This window comes from Daphnia pulicaria, chromosome 6, assembly GCF_021234035.1.
Source record: "Daphnia pulicaria isolate SC F1-1A chromosome 6, SC_F0-13Bv2, whole genome shotgun sequence".
NCBI classification, from domain to species: Eukaryota; Metazoa; Arthropoda; class Branchiopoda; order Diplostraca; family Daphniidae; genus Daphnia; species Daphnia pulicaria.
Window position 1 is genome coordinate 21,445,285 of NC_060918.1, and position 6,898 is coordinate 21,452,182.

The 6,898-nt window shown below is 38.7% G+C and overlaps 2 long non-coding RNA genes across 2 annotated transcripts; one reads left to right on the forward strand and one right to left on the reverse strand.

Annotated features, from left to right (window-relative positions):
* The first annotated feature begins 2,168 nt into the window (after positions 1-2,168).
* LOC124342983 lies at positions 2,169-2,807 on the forward strand. Its single transcript, XR_006919060.1, has 3 exons — positions 2,169-2,324; positions 2,395-2,433; positions 2,505-2,807. It is a non-coding gene; the product is annotated as an uncharacterized LOC124342983 (long non-coding RNA).
* A 493-nt stretch (positions 2,808-3,300) lies between these two features.
* Positions 3,301-3,723, reverse strand: LOC124342988. Its single transcript, XR_006919065.1, has 3 exons — positions 3,538-3,723; positions 3,429-3,467; positions 3,301-3,356 (listed from the first exon to the last, which is right to left on the reverse strand). It is a non-coding gene; the product is annotated as an uncharacterized LOC124342988 (long non-coding RNA).
* Positions 3,724-6,898: the final 3,175 nt, after the last annotated feature.

The following is a 6,898-nucleotide window of genomic DNA, read 5'->3' on the forward strand; positions in this document are numbered from 1 at the left end:
TTGCGACGTTGCTGGAAGTATCAGAGCGTTATCCGAATTCCGATCTCTATAACAGACGGCTCGAATATGCATCAGGCATCTCATCCACGTGAAATATATGCACACACACCCCCTAAAGGGATATAAAAAGGTGTTATGTCTACGCAATATAATGTGAACGATTTCGCTCGAAGTTGGAAAATCGATTTCACTTTGATCCAAAAAATGAATCGAAACCAGAAAATTACACAGTTATTTATATGGCGGAATTATATCCCGCTTATTTACTTATATTATATGCACACAGAGCTCTCTGCTGGAGAGTGATTTTTGAAACCAAAAAGCTCTCCTGATGTTGATCTGTTTCTTTTGGGCTTGTTTGTTTTCGAGGAATTGCTCATGTTGTGAGTTCCGAGAGGTAATATATCTCATGGCAACCAGCTCGACTGGTATGTGTATGTATACATACGTATATTCTATCGAAAATGTAATCCACATACTGTTGCTGTGTGCTGTGTGGACGAATTGAATTCATCAACGAAATAGGAAACGACTCGGTGCGCGTTTCCTTACAGAAATCTATGCCTCGGGACGTTTTTCGGGCTATTTTGGGAAGTTATTCGTATGGACCATAAGAGCCCGCCGTCTTTTGATAACCGGGAAAGAACACGCAGCAGCTAATTGAACCAATATTCACTCAAACTGCGTGGGCTCTGATGATGGCAAGAGGGAATTGAGTATATAGCTATATAAAAACATGGCTCGGCCTTTTTCCTGTTCTGTTCTAAATAACCTGTTTTGTATGTGCGGGAGATGACGGTGCACTATATATATTTGCGAAATCAACTGGGCTCGTGAGAAATTTAAATTTTTAAAAAAATTCCCTGTGTGTAAATTCGGAGATTTTTGACGATTATTATTTAAAAATAAAAAAAAATGGACTGGAAAATTGTCAGAATTCCTTGTTATTATTACTACCAATGCGGACCTAATTATTTCACTTTTTTCTTCTAAACATCGTGACTTCGTTTGTCATTTTTTCTTTCCTCCCCACCAGATTATATCAACTCTGAAGCAAATGGCGCTTATAAAATAAATGTCAATTCTCAGGAGAGGTGCACCGGTATTTCTGGATTTTCAAGTGTTCAACTGAAACGCTAGACACGATTGCTTCACTCATTTCAGGTTTATGCATCTTGCTTTTCAATAATATTTTTATGCTTTTAGTATATATGTTTCCGTCATTAGAGAAATGTATTCACTCACAGCCGCTCACAGCATTGTCCTCTTGTCGCACAGTGCTTCGCTTAACTTATTTTAGACCATCGTCACTCCATCACTGTCAGTATTAATAAGCTGTTTTGCTGGAAAACATTTATTCGAGATTGTTTTCATAAAAACTGCGGGGATCAATTTTGATGATAAAAATCTTTACTCGTCGCTCTATTAAATTACTTTGAATTATTTTGTGATCACACCCTGATTGATTACACGATATCTATCCAATGTGTTTGCTTGTTATAGACGATAGACTGGTGCAGGGGGTCCAAGAACATTTAAAAAAAAGTATCTTATTACTGCAGAACCGCCTATAATTCAAAAGTTTTTAGTTTCGTGATATTCTTTTACGCTGACGTTTAGAAAAATACAAGGACGTTTATAAATAAAAGTCGTTCTATTTTCACTTTCGACAGATGCATTTGAAATTTAAAATAAATTGTGTAAAGACCTCCCCCTTCGCCCCCACATACCCCACTCAGACTGTGCTGGTGATTCCATCACGTTTCAGACTTGATATTTCACGGTCATGGCCAACTGAATCAATTTTCCTGGTTACATAAGGAAACACATTTTTTTTTTACGGTGGAAGAAAGCGATAGTGCGCTAGCGATAGGGGCTCATAAACAAAGAAAGTTCATTCTTGTCAGAGTGACGACAAAAAACAACACTGGAGTGCGGATGGCATTTATATTCATTCATGTGATATAGGATAAAGAAGGGCGGAGCTAAATAATCTTTTCTTAGAGGAGGAAAAAAGTAATCGAAATATTTTTTAAAAATATTTAACGAAGAATTTAGCGATAGAAAGAAAGTTGCGCATTAGTCGGTTGGTTTGAAATCATTGGTTGCTGAAACCACATTTGTATGGTATTGGTATAGACCTCTTGCACAATGCGGATAGCAGGATTCTTGTAATCCGACAACGCTGCAATCCGCCATATTGAGAAAACCACACCCTTTTTTAACACTGTCTCTTATGGAAGTATTTTTTCAAAGTGTTTTTTCTCTAAACTGGATAACAACTTCGACCAAAGAAAAATATTGAAAAATACTACATCATTCAGGTAATCCGTAGCATGTAAGTTTTTCACTATTGAAGTAGTGGAAGTCATATTAATTAAATGTTTTGTACAGGGCATATGGGGATTGTTTACATATGTAGGACCCAAACATGTATAGTTTACTTAGAATTTTTAACATTTTCCCACTGAAACACTCGGTAATTCATTTTCCTAACTATTTAGATTGTCATGTGTGACCACGTATTGGTGGAAAATGCTGTAATCCATCTATTCGACCTCTCAAGAAGAACTGGTGGTGTTTTTTAAAGCATTCTTCTGTGGCATTCCTTGTCGGATATGTATTGTTTGGATAGTTTATTCATAAATAGATTTTTTTGTGTTTCAAATGATTTGTATTTGTTAGCATTATTATTCAAAAATAGAGAATATGGATGAATACAAAATAAACACTTGGGATGCTTCATCATCGTTGAGAAGTTGCTGTAATCCTTGGATAGTTGAAATGAGTAAGTGGAATTGTTTGCGTAATTGTTTTAATCTAGCTTCCAATGTCTGACAATCACATTCTGAGGCTTCCAGTACCTATCGCAATAGAGATAATTTCTCTTGGGTGCTCTTTCGATCAGGCTGTGTTTGAATAATGGCAGCCAAAGCACCATATTCCATTTTATTCCTACGAATCTGTCTTGCTTCTTGCAACTCCTTCTTGGTTGCTTCAATGTCTTTTTGATCTGACACAATTCCTTCTTCAATCTGGTTGTAAAGGTCATCATATAGTGTTAATGCTCTGCAGTGTTCATTTCACATCACCTCAAGGATTTTGTGGCAGCAAATTCACATCATGGGAAATTTGACCAATCATTCTGGCATAAGATTGCTTGTCTGTAAAACATAAAAATACATCACATAAGCAAGTATAGGGGAAAATTTTACACAAAGTATAGATTATGTTTTAAATTACCAACTTTGAAAGATAGCGTTATTTGGCCTCGGTTGGCAAACTATCAGAATAGTTGAGAGGTCAAATAATTGGATTATAGCATTTTCCACCAATACCTCGTCACACATGACCATCTAAATAATTAGGAAAAATGAATTACTGAGTGTTTCAGTGGGAAAATGTTAAAAATTCTAAGTAAACTATACATGTTTGGGTCCTACATATGTAAACAATCCCCATATGCCCTGTACAAAACATTTAATTAATATGACTTCCACTACTTCAATAGTGAAAAACTTACATGCTACGGATTACCTGAATGATGTAGTATTTTTCAATATTTTTCTTTGGTCGAAGTTGTTATCCAGTTTAGAGAAAAAACACTTTGAAAAAATACTTCCATAAGAGACAGTGTTAAAAAAGGGTGTGGTTTTCTCAATATGGCGGATTGCAGCGTTGTCGGACTACAAGAATCCTGCTATCCGCATTGTGCAAGAGGTCTATTGGTATCGATCTGGCAAACTGACAGCGATCTGGTTTATTGGACGTGTAAACACAATTGAAGTTAAAATTATAATTGATGTTGGACAAATCAAACGACGGAAACTGTTCTTAAAATGTAAATATTTGCTAATTTGTTTTTTATGCACATCCATCTTATACATTTTCATTTTATGTCGCAACGCTGTTTATGCTGTAACAACCAACGAATGAACGAAAACAAAACTTGTAAACGGTCGTCGCTATTGCAACGTCAGGCTGACGTTGCTATAGTGTATTTTGGCTATTGCAACGTCAGGCCGCTAGGTGCGCTGCAGTCTGACGTTGCGCTATGCCAGCGCATAGCTATGCTGGAGGCTTGGATCAACGTTAATGAACCATTTAATTTTAATGCTACAAAATATGTAGGAGAATATAAATTTCAAATAATGCTAATAATATGTAATAGCTGCATAATATGTCAGAGAGAATCAATCTGACGTTCTCTATCGTCTCTATCCAACTTCACTTCGTCGCTGCAGTCTGACGTTGCTCTATCCCAGCGCAACCGAGTCCCTTTCTTAATCTTAGCTTGGAGCAACGTCAAATAACTACTTAATGCTACAATTCATGTATAATGTTTTATACTGCCATAATATGTTTAAACTCCTATGAATTTATAGAGAATCAATCTGACGTTATGCTATATATTCCTACATTATATATTGCTGGAGCGTTTGCGTTGCTTACCCGAATCTCTGATCCTAATCTAATCCTACCGCTGAGCCTCTGTTTATGACCATGCTGAACTTACGTCAGGCCGCTAGGCGCTGTAGTTTGACGTTGCGCTATCATATTGCATCCCATTTCATTCTTACAGCTTTATAATACTATAACAGGATCCCGCTTAAATACTGTATGAATGTTTTGCCAAATCCCGCCAGGAAGAAATTCCATCAGATGGTATTCTCATTATTGTTCCGATAGCTCACCGATTTGCAAAACTTTTACTGGTTCTCTTTATTTTTCTTTTTGGACACTTTTAAAAATTAAAGCATTAGTTTCATATGTCCAATGATTTTGATCCAGCGCCTATTACGGGGGTAATAGCCTAGCAGTAGAGGGTAGCAAACGTCAGAATTAAAAAAGGGCCTGACGTTGCTCCGGGAGATACTTTACTACACTAAGAGGCCCATTACGATAGCGCAACGTCAGACAACAGCGCACCTGACCGTAGCATTAAAATGAGTTGGCTGACGAAGTGAAGAATGATAGCGCAAATTCAGATTGATTCTCTATGAATTTATAAGAGTTTATACATACTGTGCAGGTCGAGATGCAGGTATACAACATTATACACGAATTTTAGAATTAAGTAGTTGGTTGACGTTGCTCCAAGCTTAAGAAAGGGACTCGGGTACGCTAAGATAGCGCAACGTCAGACTGCAGCGCACCTAGCGGCCTGACGTTGCTCCAAGCTATCGAAAGGGACTCAGTGCGCTGGGATAGCGCAAGCGCAACGTCAGACTGCAGCGCACCTAGCGGCCTGACGTTGCTCCAAGCTATCGAAAGGGACTCAGTGCGCTGGGATAGCGCAAGAGCAACGTCAGCCTACAGCGACAAAGGGAAGTAAGAATAGAGCAACGTCAGATTGATTCTCTCTGTCATTTTATGCAGCTATTACATATGATTTTTAGCATTAAGTGGTTGGTTGACATTGCTTCAAGCCTCCAACATTATTTTAGCTATAGAAAGGGACTCAGTGCGCTGGGATAGCGCAACGTCAGACTGCAGCGCACCTAGCGGCCTGACGTTGCTCCAAGCCTCCAGCATAGCTATGCGCTGGGATAGCGCAACGTCAGACTGCAGCGCACCTAGCGGCCTGACGTTGCTCCAAGCCTCCAGCATAGCTATGCGCTGGCATAGCGCAACGTCAGACTGCAGCGCACCTAGCGGCCTGACGTTGCAATAGCCAAAATACACTATAGCAACGTCAGCCTGACGTTGCAATAGCTTTTTCGCTTGTAAACGTCTAGATTCTACTCATTCTAGACTTGTCGTGTTCTAGACCGACCGTACAATCGTAAGTCCTAATGATATGCCATTGAGAGTCTTATGTAATTCTCTGAATATTTGCTTTCAGCTTTGAAAATGTCTTGGTTGGACAAGCTAAAACTTTTAAGTATTTGTTCCTTCTGCAAACGGGAAAAGAATAACTTTGTGAACATGCATTTATTATTACCTACGTAAGTCTCTTCCACGTGTTTTTGTATAGTTTGATCCCCTTCTTGATGTACTTAATTTCTCATGATAATACGATGGTCCCATCACCCAAATACAGGAAATGCGTAAGGTGTTGACTAACTTCAGAAAGTTCTCAACAATAACCATCCAGATGCATTCGCTATAACCATTTCAGGTCAAAAGTCATCTTAAGATATTCAGCTGTTTTAAAGAAATTATTTTGATTGTCATTAGGGCCTTAACTTCTGTGAAATGTCACAACTTCACTTGTAGCAACCCTCAAAGATTTAACTCACGAAATCAGTCAAGCATTAATCACTTGATACAATTTGAAAGAGAGAAAGATTTAAATGAAGAACACTATACCTTGAAGTATGTGGAAGCAGAGCAGCGAGGAGCATTTGAGTGCTGAACCACTGCGTGCTGCTGATGCTGAGATTGAAGAACAAAAGAGAGCCTGGGAACTCAAGCGCTTGGCGACATTAACACGGAATAACGATGTTAGAGGTTTTGTTAAAGATGTGGTGCCCCCCCCCCCCTCCTCCCCCCAACGCCTTCCCAAGACGACAGCGATATGTACATGGACTACATACATTGGGGACAAAATTAAGCAAATTTTTATTATCGGTACCCTTTTTTCACATTTCAAAATGAAATTGGTTCATTAATGTTCTTTTGCTTCTAGGAGTTCATGGTCAGTTTGACGTTTGAGCTGTTAACGGTGTTGCTGTTTGGTGTACAGTGGTTCTGAAGTCCTTTTCCAGTCGAGAGATGCTCTGAAATAGAGCTTGTGCAGACTTGCAGTTCAACATCACATTTAAATGTGTCATTTGCCTATGTTGGTGTCCAAATGGTCATGTAGCAGGATGAATTTTCCCCTTTTGTTCATGCAGCATCAAACGACACGCGATAGGTTCTGGCGGTAATCAACTATTCAAGATGGTAGACCTGT